Consider the following 16927-nt stretch of genomic DNA (forward strand, 5'->3'; position numbering starts at 1 on the left):
GGCGGGGCGTCTGAGCACACAGTAGGCGAGCGGAGTAGATGAGCACACAGTAGGCGAGCGGCGTAGGTGATGGCGCAGTAGGCAAGCGGCACCAGGCGGGCAGGCTCCCCAGGGGCGCTCTCCGGCAGCCTTGTGACCGGACTGTTGCTCCAGCACCAATTCTCCTGTTCGCATCCCGGGGCTCTTCCATTTCGGGAAAGGCTTATTTCCCTTTCGTGACTGCAAAGCGCATTAACCACGGGAAAAGGCAGCCCGGCAGCCAGGGCGGATGCTGCGAGTTTGTCCCTGCGAACACCGGGAAGCACACCGCACATTGGCGGCCTTGGGAGGCACGGCGATGAGCTTGTCCAACAGGGGTCCAGGCATCCAAGTTCCCTGACAGTCCCACGGGGGTGACCGTAAACTTCTCAAAGGTCCGGAAAGGAAGTCCATGAACACCTGGATCCTTACTCACCTGGAAGCTCCTGATTTTCAGGCCCTCTCTACTCACACAGAACCTAGAGAACCGAGAGAGCGAGTCTGAGGACACCACCACCTCGCTGCAGGTGCTCTGAGAGAGCGGCTGTGCATCCTGGGCAGATGGGACCGAATGCAGGTCCGGGCCGCCTGGGTGTGCACCTTCCAAACCTCCACTGCTCCCTTAGTCCCAGGAAGTGAGGCAGCACAGCCAGGGCACAGACAAGCGCACTGTCCCCACTGTGCCCAGCCCCACTCCTCCACCTGCTACCACAGCCCTCCCGGATCAGGGTTCTGGACAATCCTCAGTGTCCGAATGAACCCGAAGCCTCATTAAAGTTCTTGAAAATACACACCAACAGAGCAGAAACCTCTGTCCTGTACACACCGTATTCCCAGGGCAGGGCTTGGGCTCTGGCACAAAGGAAGCTTCTGGTAATCATTTTTGAGGTAACTACACGAGCTACCTTTCATCCGTCCAGCTCCTCTGGACTACACTAAAAAGAAATGGTCCACGTTATAACGGAACCCCTGTGTAAGCCCTTAAGAACATGATATGGGGGCGCCTGAGTGGCTCAGTCCGCTACTCGTCTGACTCTTGGTTTCGACTCAGGTCATGATCTCATGGTTCGTGGGATCCAGGCATGGAGCCTGCTTGGGATTCTCCGTCTCCCTCTCTTTCTGCCTCTCTCTCTCTTCTCTCTCTCTGCTTCTGTCTCACTCAAAAATAAATACATAAACATTAAAGAAAAAGAAAAACATAATAAGTCACCATCTCTCTATGAAGGTTTAGAAAAATCCCTGCCTGGAGACTAACACTGGACAGCCTCCCCATCTTCCAAATTCTGGAAGTCTATGGAATGGTATTATCAGTTAGGAGGCCCTCCACATTCAACAGATAAGATGCTAGCATTCAACCAAATGCACTGCCCTTCCTTTGAATCAAGTCAACCTCCTGCCTGCCATGTCAGTTTGAACTAAGACGACAGAATAAAACTGTTCAAAAGTAGATCATCCTCTTGTAAACTATGGATTACTTTACAAACAAACAAACAAACAAGCAAACAAACAAACAAAAAAAAAAAACCCTTGGGGAAAAACGGTAATCAACCATCACTGCCGAGGACAACTGTAGGCTACATATATATTGAATAATGAAGTGTTTCTCTAGACATAAGGAAGTGGAAATAGAATTCTTTCAAAGCAAACTGGTCATTTGACTCCGGCATGATTGGGGGCAACATGTGTAAGAGATCTTTTCAGGAGGGTAACTGTATCTCTTCTTTTTACTACAGATGAAAGGTTAGTGTGATAAGCAAGACTTTCAGCCTGAAAGGGTCCTCCTTTGACCTTCTGTTCATGTAAACAAAACAGGAGGGGGGAGGGAGGACCTCGGCTGTTCACCTCTGTACCCCTACCAATAACATAAACATATAAACATACCCGTCGGGTTTTTAACTGTCCTCATCATCAAGGCACTGTCATCTTCCAACAGGCTGAACCACTGCCAATTTGATCGGCGCCCACTCCGCCCAGCCCCGAATTCTGTAGCTTCTGACCCCTTTGTTCACAGTGAGAGGTGATTCTTTTGTTATCTCCACACAATGATGTATTGTTTGACCAAAGCAATCAATCCTAACGTCAGATTCAGGTCGGCAATGCAAAGATGTGGAACAGGCACGTTGTCTGAGCCCTTGACACTGTGCTGTCCAAGATCCCGTGACTAATTTTGGATCCTTGGAAATTGGCCACCACAGGATACATTTGAATTTGCTAAAAATAGCCCCATTGCCCCTCCAAACGTTCCAAATACTGTGGCAGCAAGAGAACCGTGCTCAAAGCTGGCTTACTCCCCTGGAGTGCAGTAAAGGGACACAATTTCATGATATGGGATTTTTTGAGATCATCCATAAGATATTTTAAATAGACTTTTCACTTTAGAACTTACAGTTAAATAACTTAAAGCGAAAGATGATGAATATACAACCGAATGTCTTTGCTCTAAGTAGAAGCAAGCCATGTTGTATGCCGTAGATCAATAGAAAACAATTGATACTATTTTCAGAATACTCCCTGGGCCTCCACTCCACTTAAATGTGGAGCATTTAATTAAGTAAATCCAATTAATCATCTGGAAGCCAATGTGAGAAAAGGAAACAGCTAACAACCTCCCAATTGTTCAGAAAGGCAGAGCATTTCAAACATGTACATTTTACCGTTCCTTATGTACTCTAATTATGTCTTTATAAGAATTCCTTTCGCTTTCTACCAATTCCTAAAAACCTAAGGCCAAACTCTTTTACAGAAATACACCTACAAAATCCTTTCCTTCCTACACATTGGAAGGTACAAGAGACGGACCTGGTTGGCACTGTTGCTTGGCAGATGGACCTCCACACGGGAACTTTGTCAACAGCTGACATAAGCTATAACATGTTCGCAACATACATATATTCATAAACTGTAACATGATCGGGCAAAATGGCTACTTGGCAGAAGTCAAAGTCCACCCCAAGAGCTAGATTTAAAACGACACAGTAGCCCTTCCCTGACCAGCAACAAAGATAAACATGAGCATCCCACACACTTTGAAATGAGCAGCCTTCCCAGAGGTGTTTCTCATTTGTTTTCCTAAATACCCCTGAAGGCTTAACTAAACCAGGTGTTCAGTCAAAAGTGCAATTAAAGAAGAACCCCCAAAGGCCACTTGGGCCCCCCATATCAGTCCCCTAGCTGAGCCACTCACTGACTGCACTCTTTGTCCAGGCGTCTTGACTAAGATTTTACCAAGCCTCCAATCATGGTCCTTTTCTCCCCACTTAGCACTTCCTCCAACAACCCCAAGGCAGGAAATCTGGGCCCCAAAGCCAGCTCTCGGGGGAACATACACTTTTAATTTAAACACAAAAACTTAAAAGCCCATCAAAAAACACTTAGTGGCAAATCCTAAACTGCATTCAGGCCCACGAGCCACACACCAATGGGCTCTTCTGCAAATCACAAGCTCCCTGACAATGGGGAGGATCAGAGCTTTTGCGGCCTCAGACACAGGAGGAGGACAGAACAAGCCAGTGTGGCCTTTATTAAATCGAAAAGAAAAGTGGAACCAACATTCTCTGGAGCTCAGAGGGGTCTCCATTACCCAGGATGATCCTTTCCTTTCTGTGCCCCTCCTTCATGTTGACCCCAAACTGACCCACCAATGGAGCCAGGCGTTCCAAAACGGGAGAAGTAGGCAGGGTGACACTTTGGAGCATTCTGGAAGCCCATCTGCACCTTACGGTGCTGTTCTAACCTACAATCCCTGGCTGAGAAGTCATGATGATTCTTTTCCCTCTGAAGAGAGAAGACCAAAGTAATCGGTCACTAAATTAAGAAACCTAGGATTTTCTGAGAGATTATCAAGAAACTCAGGGTCACAAATACGAAATGAAAAATGTTGATCTGGTCTTCTTCCCCAATTCACACCAAAGCCTACACTACTCCCTTCTAGCAACCAAAACAAACAAATAAAATACACTTTCAAATTGTGTCTGAATCTGCAGTGTGTGATTTTTGCTTATAACTTGCATTATAATAAGAAAAAAGTCTCAGGGTGCTGGGGTGGCTCAGTCAGTTAGGCATCCCACTCTTGATTTCGGCTCAGGTCATGATCTCTCGGTTTGTTGAGTTCAAGCCCCATGTGGGGCTCTGCACTGACAGTGGCAGAGCCTGTTTGGGATTTTCTCTCTCTCCCTCCCCCTCCCTCTCTTCCCCTCCCCTGCTCTCTCTGTCTCTTCCTCTTTGCCCCTCCCCCACTCATGTTGTCCCTCTCTCTCTCAAAATAAACTTTAAAAAAGAAAAAAGAGGGGCGCCTGGGTGGCGCAGTCGGTTAAGCGTCCGACTTCAGCCAGGTCACGATCTCGCGGTCCGGGAGTTCGAGCCCCGCGTCGGGCTCTGGGCTGAAGGCTCGGAGCCTGGAGCCTGTTTCCGATCCTGTGTCTCCCTCTCTCTCTGCCCCTCCCCCGTTCATGCTCTGTCTCTCTCTGTCCCAAAAATAAAATAAATAAACGTTGAAAAAAAAATTTAAAAAAAAAGAAAAAGAAAAAGAAAAAAGTCCCTTTAAATTCTATGTAGACCTAGGAAAATGCCCTTCTTCTCAAACAAAAACTTAGAGTATGCTACTCTCAGTAACCCCTTCCCCATGCCTGTCAAGTTCATCTTCTCTCCGGTCATGGTCCAAGTTCAAAGCATTCACTTTCTTGAGCCTACCTCAATAAACAATTAATGTGTCAATAGATACTCTTTTAAAAACAGTCTTCAAGGGGCGCCTGGGTGGCGCAGTCGGTTGAGCGTCCGACTTCAGCCAGGTCACGATCTCACGATCTCGCGGTCCGTGAGTTCGAGCCCCGCGTCGGGCTCTGGACTGATGGCTCGGAGCCTGGAGCCTGTTTCCGATTCTGTGTCTCCCTCTCTCTCTGCCCCTCCCCCATTCATGCTCTGTCTCTCTCTGTCCCAAAAATAAATAAAAAACGTTGAAAAAAAAATTAAAAAATAAAAAAAATAAAAAAAACAGTCTTCAAGGTATTTTAATTGACAGGGTATCTGATCACTATGAAGACTGATGTTCCCCTCTATTGTTCTGCGGTTTGTAACTTTAGCAATGAAAGTCCCAACCTTTACACTTACTCCACGAAGTTCTGCAGAAGAGAACCTACTGCACAGATGCCCGGGTCCGGGATGCAAGACGTGTGGGACCTCCGGGAGGCCCCTCAGCTGATGTCATCCCCAGGACACATGCCATCAGGTCCCCACTGTGAATCCTTCCCAGGCTTTCCTCTGCACCAAGAGAAACCTCAAGGAGATGGAAACCCAGCAGGTGGGCCTGGAGAAATTGTTCAAAGTTAAATAACATTTGCAGGCGTAAGCTTTCGAGTGAATGAATCTTTGCAATTCTTACTTGCCAGCTTGCAGTTTCCTGAATGATTTCTTTTCACGAGCTGGTGATAGGACCTAGGAGTTTCCATCACTGCTGGCAGACGGAGAGTAAATTTGGCTCCAGGCCTGACTCTGGAGTAGGCTCGGAAAGCGGAGACAGCCACGGTGCACTGGCTGGCCTTGCAGAGCTCTGCAAAGGGCTCCCCTCCCCACCCTCCCCCAGCCCCACGCCCCTGAACACTGCACAGTTCACATCCAAGGGCGGTATTTCTACATATAGAAAGTTGTGGGAAAACACTGGTTTAAGACGCGCATTGTAAAAGAAAGCGATGGGCTGGATAGGAAGAGTGGGAAATGTTTCCAACCCGAGCACATGGGTTTAGGTATCCCCACCTGCTGAGCACCACCTTTAAGGTATGACTGGGAGCCAAGGAAGTCAGAGAGAGATCCAAAGAGGCTTCAGGTCCCTTCCATCAGGACGTGACTCGGGAATGGAGGCATTCCTACTGTCCTGGAGCAAATGCTTCGAGCTGCATGTTTTTCCCATCTTGCGAACACCATCCAACGTGCAGCAAATGTCGGGGTGTGACTTAACAGCCATCACATTCCTGTCACACTCTTAACCGACCTAGATGAGGTCCGACCTGTATGAGCCAACGCGAAGCACCACACGAACGAGACTCTGGGTGAGAGAACATGTCTCGCACGGTCATGGCACATCAACAGTAACTCTGAAGCCCCTCGGCAAAGAGCCAGGTGCTGGAGACGCCAAACAGTATCAGACAGGACAAAACCTGGCAAACCCCTTTCACGTGGTGGGATGGACACTGCAACAGAGAAGGGAAGGCAAAGAGAGTGAGCCGGATCTTATTAGAAACGATACGGTCAATTAGAAGATGTCACGAACTCAGCTTGGCTCAACGCTTTTCTGGTAAAGGAGGACCACAATAATTAAAAGGCTGCTGGATTAGTAAGAGAAAACTGAAAAAGCCATCAAAGGATATCTGAGGAACAGCCCTGTTGGAACAGAAAAGAAACCAGAGTCCAGCATTCTCCTTCTCACACTGGGCATCTGCGCCCCTTACCCTGGACAGGGTTCAACATCTGGGCACCGGACCCTTGCTCTGAAAACATCATCTTCCTTTTCTACTTACAGCCTGGCAATATTAAACTTAAGACATGAAAATGCCTACCTTTACCTCCTAGCTCAAACTTTATAGGAGTTTTCCTTTGCTGACAGGTTGGCAAACTTCCTCCGATTTTAAACTTCAGAAAAAGGACAGGAAGTAAGGTTAGGAGGTATCTGCACATTAGCCTTACACAGCCCAGGGCTGGGAAGTGAACATTCCAGGCTGTTTCCTGGTTCCAAACTGCCAGAGTAAAGTTAGGATCTTATACGTCTTAGTGTTTAAAATCAATATTTGATGTTAACATCTGGATGCTTTCCAGAAAAGGAAATGGTTAGGAAAAAGTAAAAAATCATCAAAAGTAATAGTCTAGGGGCGCCTGGGTGGCGCAGTCGGTTGAGCGTCCGACTTCAGCCAGGTCACGATCTCGCGGTCCGTGAGTTCGAGCCCCGCGTCGGGCTCTGGGCTGATGGCTCGGAGCCTGGAGCCTGTTTCCGATTCTGTGTCTCCCTCTCTCTCTGCCCCTCCCCCGTTCATGCTCTGTCTCTCTCTGTCCCAAAAATAAATAAAAACGTTGAAAAAAAAAAAAAGTAATAGTCTAATGCATTTTCTCCACTGAGGACAATGTCTTCACGTAGTTCCCGACGTAACACTCCCCCTTATTTCATTATGATCAATTCTAGCTATCAGAGCCGATACAAATCAACAATTCTCTAAAGGAGGTCTTAAAGCAAGAGAACATCACATTGCTTCTTACTCCTGAGGTTTCAAAACTAAGTATCAGTCCTAGCGACATGGAAATTTCTCTAATCATGTAACCAATCTGTTTAACAGAATGCCTAACTAGTTATCCTTGAAATCCGGGGAATATTAGCTCATTGAAAATGAAAGAAAACCACCACTAAAAAATACCCACGTAACCAGTGTGTTATTGACCAATTTAAACCATCAAAAGTGACATCAAAAATAAAAACGTCACCCACCCCTTTGCCCTCTAATAAGCAAAAGGAAATACTAATGTAATCTCAAAAATAATTCCTTACCACTCACCAAAGATGAGTAATAATTTAGGATTGGTAATAGAAAAACATAGTCATTTTATAACTATTACTCTTAATTTGCATCTAGGCTGCAAGTTTGGGAGCGGGCAAATGTGAGATAAGCCAATCAGAAATAACATTGGGAAGAAGTCAATAAAGCTATCGCACTAGGATTTGAAATTTGGTCAATCTCAGTTGTTGCCTGCAACTACAAAGACTGAAGAAATTAAGCGTTGTTAGAAAATGCTTGTCGGAAACATCACAGGGCTGGATAAAAATGACTTTATTGCTAATGGAGAGACGCGCATGAGCTCTGAGGCCTGCAAGTTGCAGCCAGCTCTCGAGAAGCCATCCTGGGTGTATCTGGAGCTCGGACAGTCTGTGCCAAAGTAAACACTCCCATGGAAAGTCACCATGTGGAAACCAACTGGTGTGGAGAGAGTAAGGTGCCCGAGAGAGAGCCGAGAAAGCCCGTGGCAGGAGGCAGAGAGGATTTTAATGCCCTAAACAGATGGAAGTTGCAATAAACAAGAGGGAACAGCTAAAGACACACCCCCACCCAGAGACAACAGTCCAAGAGCAAGGAAATTACAGGCAATTCATATGTAGCTCTCCCCATAACCTAATTTCAGCTTGCGCTTTAACCGCAAAACTCGTCAAAGCAGAACAGAAAGAGCTAGAAGTGATGCTACGGCGACTCTTCTCCTCTAAAAGGAGAAAAACAAAACAAAACAAAACACTCTGCTTTAAGTACTCAGGCTCTGGGCATTTAAAAAATCTGCACCCTGCTCGGGGCGCCTGGGTGGCGCAGTCGGTTAAGCGTCCGACTTCAGCCAGGTCACAATCTCGCGGTCCATGAGTTCGAGCCCCGCGTCGGGCTCTGGGCTGATGGCTCAGAGCCTGGAGCCTGTTTCCGATTCTGTGTCTCCCTCTCTCTCTCTGCCCGTCCCCCGTTCATGCTCTGTCTCTCTCTGTCCCAAAAATAAATAAACGTTGAAAAAACAAAAAATTTTTTTAAATCTGCACCCTGCCACTGGATCTGGCTGTTAGAAGTTGCCTGCCTCACCAGCCGCAGGAAAAGCCGTGCTAAGCACAGGTACCAGGACCCAGAAGCAGGCATCGTTGAGGCTTTGCCCACCACAGGAAAGCAGCACTGTTTGTGAGCAGAGCAGTTCTCCAGAGTTCCAGACCCTGCAGCTCTGACCAGGAGATGCTGTGTTTCCAAAGACTGCCTCCCCTCCACCCCCAGCTATGCCACATAATAAAACGGACAGAACAATCCAGTCTAACGCATGACTGGGAACAGAGGGCACCAAACACACCCACGAGCTAGACTGGCTGGTTAGTTGAATTGAGTGATTTAATTCCGTTCTGTGGTCTCATCCAAAAGCAACCTGGGTTTACTCATTTGCATAAAAGAGGTCACAATGCGGACACACTTCCCAGGAAGAGCCTCAGCATCACAGAAATGCCCATCACCTCAGCATCCTCCAGCCTCGGCACCAGACTTTGTGAAACTCAGGGAAACACAGAATAGGACTGCACCTAAACGGCAGGATTTGTTTGGGCCGATGGCAGTTTAATTTTTTTTGTAATGTTTATTTTATTTTTGAGACAGAGACAGAGCATGAGCGGGGGAGGGGCAGAGAGAGAGAGAGAGAGAGGGAGACACAGAATCCCAAGCAGGCTCCAGGTTCTGAGCTGTCAGCACAGAGCCCAACGTGGGGCTCGAACTCACAGACCACGAGGTCACGACCTGAGCCGAAGTCGGATGCTCAGCCAACTGAGCCACCCAAGGCGCCCTGGGCCAATCGCAGTTTAAGGCACTCAAATAGTAGAGATTATGTCACAGTTCCTTTTTTTCTTTTTAAACAACTTTTATTGAGATATAAGTTACATACTACAAAATTTACTCCTTGTAAGTGTACAATTCAATGGGTTTTAGTAAATGTCCAGGGTAGGGTTGTAGGACTCTCCACAGTCCCGTTTTAGAACATTTCCATCATCCCCAAAAGACCGGCCTGCCCATGGTCAGACCCTCCCAAATCCCCATTCCCGGCCCCAGGCAACCACTAATCTGCATTCGGTCTTTATAGGCTTGCATTTTCTAGACATTTCATACAAACTGAATCATAGGATATGTGGTCTTCTGTGACTGGCCTCTTTCACTAAGCATAATGTTTTGAAGTTCACACACAGTACAGCATATATCAAGAATCCATTCATGTTATTGCTGAATAGTAGTCCATTGGATGGCTATACCACATTTCGTTTACCCAGTCATTTGTTTTGGCTTATTAAATCTATAAATCCAACTAAGTGACCAGGCTTATTGGCCTTTTCTCAGAAATAAGAAAGCCTGCCATATTTCTAAACTTAGTCTAGAATTCCTGAACTCTCTATAATGTATGAAGATATGTAACGAGGATTCCATGTTTCCTGGAATTTTTTGGGGGGGAGGGGGGGTGCTATTTTTTTTTTTTATTGTTTATTTATTTTTGAGAGAGACAGACAGAACACAAGCAGGGGTGGGGCAGAGACAGACAGAAACACAGAATCTGAAGGAGGCTCCAGGCTCTGAGCTGTCAGCACAGAGCCCAATGCAGGACTCGAACTCACGAACCGTGAAATCATGACCTGAGCCAAAGTCCAAAATGCTTAACAGAATGAGCCACCGAGGCGCCCAGGGAGTGCTATTTTAAATAAGTAAACAACATCTTTGAATTTCCATTGCTTATGTTTTAATACAGATGTCTTCAAACACATAAAGTGTCTTCATGCTAATTGCCAAGTCAAACTTCTCAGTCCCAGGTGCCCATCTCTCCTCCAGCTGAGACCATTCAGTGCCCCCTCAGGTCCCGGGTCCAAGGACCCCATCCTGCACTTCAGCAGCCACAGTCTGACCAACCCTGGACCCACACTCAGCAGGCAGGAGCCCAGCTTTCTTGGTTCTACCACTGCAAGCAAATTCAAGGACTTGTTCCCTTGACCTGTCCTCTGAGTCATAACTTAGTTCTAGTGTGTTTCGTGTTACCATTCCTGAGGCTCCACCTTGGTTACCAAACACCCTCACCACGCCTGCAGAGATGCCCAAGCACGCTTCCGGTCTCCTCCTCCCCTTCATCTTCTGGAGCACCTGTTTCTGTAAGGCTCCGAGGACACGACCCAGATGTGGGATTCTGACCCAGACCCAGCACAGAGGCTTGGCCATCTCCAAGTCCCTCCACGTACTCCACTGGCCACCTCTGCACAGGGACCTCAACAGAGCCTCCATCACCATCCGAGTCAGACAGGGACGATTTCACCACCGTCAACTGCTGCTGTCCACACCACCCCCTCCAGCTGCCCGCTCTGGCCTGGAACCCGGGGGCACCACCGCAGACCCGTCTCCAGCACCAGCAGGCGGGCCTGTCCCCTTGGGACTCCTCCAGTGCCAGCGAGTGCTCCCTCTAAGGCTGACGCCTCTCCCAACTGCCCTGCCCGATTAGGCAAGCAGCTCTATTAAACCGTGGGCTTCTAGTAATTATTCTCCCCAGCTGCCCTAGAACTTTCTTAAAGTCAGGTCCACAGTTACAACACACAGGAATTTACACGGCAGACAGCTCAGAAGCAAATCCGTTATTTAGCTCATGCTGTATGTCAACGGACGTTAACAATGGCTTAACTACCACATCTGCTGGCCCAAGGGCGTTTAATATCCAGAGCAATTATCTTTGCTTTCTACCACCAGTTACAAACACTGTTGTCAGCTTTATAATCGGTCGAGTTTTACAGCCGGTCTAAATCTCGGTCCCGTAAAAGGAATCCCAGAACCCAGTTGCGATTCTAAAATCCATGTGGTTGCAGGACGTCCAACCCCCCCCCGGTCCCTGGCATCCGATGCGTTCTTTCAGCAGAATGCTAGTGCGGTCCTGGCAGCCGGCAGCTGCATCCTTGGTGGCTTCGGAAGCCCTCTCCCAGATGTGCCCCGTCTCCAGTTTTGTTACAGAAAGGGAAGTTCTTTGTGAGGAACTTTATCTAGAGTCAGTCTGGGAGGAATGCATTGCTTCCAGGAAGTTTAAGCCAAGCAGTAGCCATTTGATGATTCTGCAGACAACTCAACAGAAACCATGTAGCAGGATTTCTCTTACTGCTTTTTTTGACTCTGCTTTTCTTTGCATAGGCACATCATAAATCGTTGTCAAATGTTGGGTGAATTTGAACTGATTGAAAGAGGCTCTATTTCCCGTGAACAATTTGTCCTTGCTCAGTCCTGATTGTCACTTGCCTAGAACTTATTTAATTTCACATCTCAGCAAATACAGTATCATTGCTCCAGGAGAGCTGGCTTCTGATACCGTCATTCTCCTGGTTATTTATCATACATATCTGTAATTGAATTACCCATTGCAGTAATGTGATCTACTCACAAATGTACATAAAAATGCAACATAACATACAACTGTTCCAACAGATACTTTCTCATCATCCCACAGAAGCACAGGATGGCCAATCCTAGAGATACAGTGACTAGTAAGGAATGAAAGACGGGAAGATAAAAGATTAGTGGGTCCACGGCCTTCCAGAAATAAAAGATATTCACCCCCAGAAAAATGTATCCTCTTTCAGAATACGGTGCTTTTCAATATTCATCAGGAAACCAATTCTAGCACACGTGGGGGAGAAAAGAGAGCAAAGAGGGGAATGACTTTACTTTTTCCAAATGTAACAGTACTCTGCCAATACATTTTAAAACTCAGGAGAGAGACATAAAGTATGTCCATCTTTGCTCTTACCAGGCAACCATTTATCTTGAACAAAAAAAAAAAAAAGAAAAGAAAAGAAAGAAAGAAAGAAAACAACAACAACAGAGGGAAAAGAAAAAGAAAGCAGCAATTTCTTTCAAAAAAAAAAAATTGTTTTCTTGAGCCCACTGTTGGGTTAATCCTATTGTAAATGTCATGCCCCAGGTGAAATACAACTTGTCTTTGAAGCCGCCTGGATTCAAAACACTGAAATCCAGAGACAGGTTTCCTTAGCTCCACAACCTGTAGATGGCAAAGATCAATCGTGTGGATACTAGTACATTACAGTAAATTACTTATGCTCCATCTTCTCTTGGATCAAATTTTCGCTTGCTTTACTCCGTTTGCCTTAAATTCCAAATCAAAACAAATTTTAGGTAGGCTCGTTGAAAGTGAAAAGTTTACTTGTGTATATATGCTAGCTCACTTTAATTTTTTTTTCTTCGTCTTGCTGTTAGGATTCGATTTCATATATCCAGATAACCAATACCTAGCAAATTCATCAAAGAAATAATATCGATATATTTATCAAGCATACCAAAAGCCGCTTCTTCAAACTGCTTCCCTACGAGCTATTCCTCACCTGTCGAATTTACCATGATGATGCTACCACTTGGTGCAGGGATTAGAGACAGCAGATTGCCCCCTATCTACAGCAGATCATTTCTACAAGGCAGCAAGCAGGGTGATAAAAATGTAATTTTCGACAAAGCTTCTGCGTCTCAGTTTTAAAAGGTTGCTGGCAAACATATGTGAAAATGTCTGTGTTGTCAACAACAATACACGAAGTAGGACAAACAACTCAAAGCACTTACATATACTCATCTCAGGACTCAAGAAAATAGTTCACTTTCTCTGCATAAATTTGCAATTAGATGCAGGTGGGCAGAAATGTACAAGGTTCCACACCACACACTTTGCACTTGGGCAGAACTCAATTTGTTAGATGCTGTAATTTACATTTTAAAAATTATTTAACACTAAACATAAAAATTTGTCACCTTGGTGTTATAATTATACCCTAAGCAATTTGTCTAAGTAACTATAGCAACAATTTCAGAAGCATTTTTTTTTATCTTTTTTTATTTTTTTTTTCAACGTTTATTTATTTTTGGGACAGAGAGAGACAGAGCATGAACGGGGGAGGGGCAGAGAGAGAGGGAGACACAGAATCGGAAACAGGCTCCAGGCTCTGAGCCATCAGCCCAGAGCCTGACGCGGGGCTCGAACTCACGGACCGCGAGATCGTGACCTGGCTGAAGACGGACGCTTAACCGACTGCGCCACCCAGGCGCCCCTCAGAAGCATTTTTAATACAACTTTGGTATAATTTTAGAATCAAGAATTACAGAGGATTTACTGCAGGATGCAGGACTACTTTTCTCAAACATTTGTACATAAATTCTACTACAGAAGTGCCTTCCTAGACTCAGACATATTCTAAACTAATTTGTTCTATCTTGCACACTGTATGATTGGCAATGCAAACCTTCTGAGATTATGTTCTTATCTCAGTTATTTCTAGAGTTCATAATTACTTGCTTAGGTGACAGACTGCCTTTTATACCTTTGGCTGGCCATTTAGCAAAGTTCTTTTTCACCCACTCCCACTTTCCTGTACGTTTATCACAACCAAAGCCTTCATCTCAATGATCTTGTAACCCAAAAGAAAGACCAACGTTGGAGTCATTCAAAATACTTATCAAGCTAATAAAAATTATGCAACGATTCAGTTAAGCAGCTCTCTCCAACACCAAGAGCATTCAACATAGTCCCAAGGAGCTAGCGTACAACAAAGAAAAGTTTTTCAGTTTTAACATCTGTCCCTGAATTAAGAGTCTCCAGTGACTTTCAAGCAAGAGGTCTTACTGCAAAACCACGGATGGGTCTTCAGGTTTGTGAACCCTCTAAAACGTAAGCGAAAGCTTACTCTGATGTGCATATATTCATTATGGCCCCAGAGCTGACAACTTTAACAGCCTTTGCACTGTATGTTTCTATGTTCCGTTCTATCCAGACAAGCTGAAGAAACAATTTTAAAAGGAAACGGCAGTGAAGAATGCAGGTTTATTTTTACCAAATTCTGAACATCTCAGAAACTGCTTTTGGACAGAGACAAGCTTTACCACCCAAGAGACCAAAGTCTTTGCTCCCAGCAGGGATCTCGCAGCTGTTTGCCATTAAAACAACCAAATAAGTTAGTGTAATTCCTAAAAGGCACAAAATGATTAGTACCATCCATCTTCTCCGTATTAAGGAAAGTATGCATAGACTAAAAGCATGTAAAAGCAGGTACCAGTTCATCACCCCTGGGTTCCATGAGCGCACAAATGATTAGTGTGAACTTTCAACACCGTGGATGAGCTTCTATTTTGTGGTAAGGTTTTTACAAGAAAGAAACTCAAGGAAAAAGAAATCTGTGTTCCAAGGGGCCCAAACAATTACATTTCAGACTGCTTTTTCTTTAAAAACAAAATGAAAAATGGTTGGGATAAAAAAAAAAAAAAAAATTCCCTGTTTCCTCTGATACAAACACAGGCATAGACCAGAAAAGTTATTTGGGTGATACACGATTCCAGGTATTATCTCCCTGGACTGAAACTGGGAACTGGTCACTCAAAGGGGTGCATGATAAACATTAACCCCTCTTCAACTATAAAACTGGCACAATTAGCAATTAACTTAATCCTAATTACATGTGACAAGTCTTGCCTAGTAAAGAATGTTCTTTCCTTTCTGTGTCTACTTAGGAAAGACTAACTGTGGAATGAATAAACATATCTGCTGTTTCCAAACTTGGCCTTTATGACAGAGCTCTTCTCAATAAGCTAACTGTGACATACGATTGCTTTTCTTGAAAGCAAGATGCCACAACCATGCATAACTCCTGGCATTTTAACTAACATCCTCCAGAGGAACAGAACCTGGTCAGTACTAAACATACTGACAACACATTATTATTATTATTATTATTATTATTATTTACTTATTTATTTTTCTTTGAGTAAATAATCCCAAGGACGAAGCCAGATGCATAGACAGAAGAGTTTGCAGGGATATGTTTGTCTCTGGAAGGAACCTTTCTCTAGACTTGTGTTTGGCAACCACCTTTCCTGTCGCTTCTCTTGCAAGGCTGACAGCTCCCTATGGATGAAGGATCAGCTCCCCCCACCCTCCACTCCCAAGATGTGCCGAGTCCCCTTGTTTGTTGCCTAGGACCCCCACCCACTCACCCAGAGTACCTGCTCTCAGCATCCTGTCTCCCTCTTCCAGTGCTCGCTCTCAGCGCCCCCTGCCGGCAATCCCCGGGACGCCGCAGGCGCAGGAAAGTTAAATCCCAACTCTGAGCCGCCGCATCCAGGTACAAAGCAAGGAAAAAGGGCGAGGAGGTAGACGCGCTTCCCGCCAAAGCCCGGGGAATCCGGATCTGACCGCGCTAGGCCGGGCACTGGGCGCCGCGGGGAGGGAGCCCTGTCCACTCCTTGGCGACGGTTCCCCTGCACATCTCTGGAGGACCAGTTCCCTCCGGGGCCCAGATGTACCTCCGGCTCCGAAATCCGGAGCCAGGGGATGCGAAACCGTGGAGCCGCGAAGAAATGCCCGCGGAAAGGGACTCGCCTGGCGCTGCAAACCATCCGGCACTCCCGGGCCCCGGCAGCCCCAGCCTCATTCTCCCTCATTAAGCAAAGCGCTTGGCGGAGTTGAGCCCAAGTCCCACGGCCTCCCGGTCTCTCACACGCGCCGCAAAGCCCCCGTAACTCGAACGGGAAAATCTGCCCCAGCCGGCGGGGCTGCGAAGCCCAAGCCCCCGGGACCCCAGCGCATCGCCCCCGACTACCCGAGCCCGGACGCGCGCCGGGTGCGCGCTCAGCCCCCCACTGCGCACCTTCCCTAGGTGGTGGGTAGGGGTCCCGCCTCGCCAACGCCAGATCGCCCGCCGCGTCGCTTCCGCTCCTTACCTCAACGCGCTCCGACCTCGGCAAAGACAGGGACACAAACTTCCAGCCCGTGCACTAGCCCAAGTGTGGGTGCCCCGCACGGAGGGTCGTCCTAATCCCGTGCGCACGGCCACCGGCTCTCCCCCGCCCAGCGCCTGCCAGACCGACCCCACCTGAGATCCACACGACCCACCCGCCGACCACTGCCGCCCCCGGGTCGCGGCCAGCAACGCTGCACGGGCGGGGCTGCGGCCACGGCCACGCGGGGACGGGGCGGGGGTCGCTCACCAGGTGCGAGGCGCGTTCCTCCTGCCAGTCATCCGGCGCCTGGGGCCCCGAGCAGCTCTGAGGGTCCTCTTCGGTGCCCGGCGAGGGAAGTCGAGGCAGCGGCCGCCTCAGCCCCGTTACCACTTGCCCAAACCCACCCGCCGCTCGCTGCGCTCCGGGCTGGGGGCGTCGGTTTGAGCGCCGGGCGCACGGTTCCCGGGCGCGCAGCCGGGCCGGGGGTGAGCAGGTTCGTGCTCAGCGGGGGCGACGGACCGGGAAAGGCAAAGTTGGGTGCCGGAGCCAGCTCTGCCAGGCAGCCACGGGTCGGAGAGGGGAGCCCTCCGGGAAGGGCCACACGGGCCGGGCCGGGCCGCGCCTGCGGAGGGTGGGAGCCGCCG

The 16927-nt window shown here is 47.4% G+C and overlaps 1 protein-coding gene across 5 annotated transcripts in view; it reads right to left on the minus strand.

The window, feature by feature from the left end:
- SEMA5A (semaphorin 5A) overlaps positions 1 to 16921 on the minus strand; it is a 482742-nt gene extending 465821 nt beyond the window's left edge. For 3 of the 5 annotated variants that reach the window (XM_040493869.1, XM_040493822.1, XM_040493829.1), the window contains exon 1: positions 16551 to 16921. The gene's annotated coding sequence lies outside the window, so the exon portion shown is untranslated. Of the gene's footprint in view, positions 1 to 16283; positions 16419 to 16550 lie in introns of those variants that run through there. The other 2 variants (XM_040493836.1, XM_040493855.1) reach the window with 1 other exon arrangement.
- Between the last annotated feature and the right edge of the window lie 6 nt (positions 16922 to 16927).

This window comes from Herpailurus yagouaroundi, unplaced genomic scaffold (genome assembly GCF_014898765.1).
Source record: "Herpailurus yagouaroundi ecotype Mexico unplaced genomic scaffold, PumYag 29, whole genome shotgun sequence".
NCBI classification, from domain to species: Eukaryota; Metazoa; Chordata; class Mammalia; order Carnivora; family Felidae; genus Herpailurus; species Herpailurus yagouaroundi.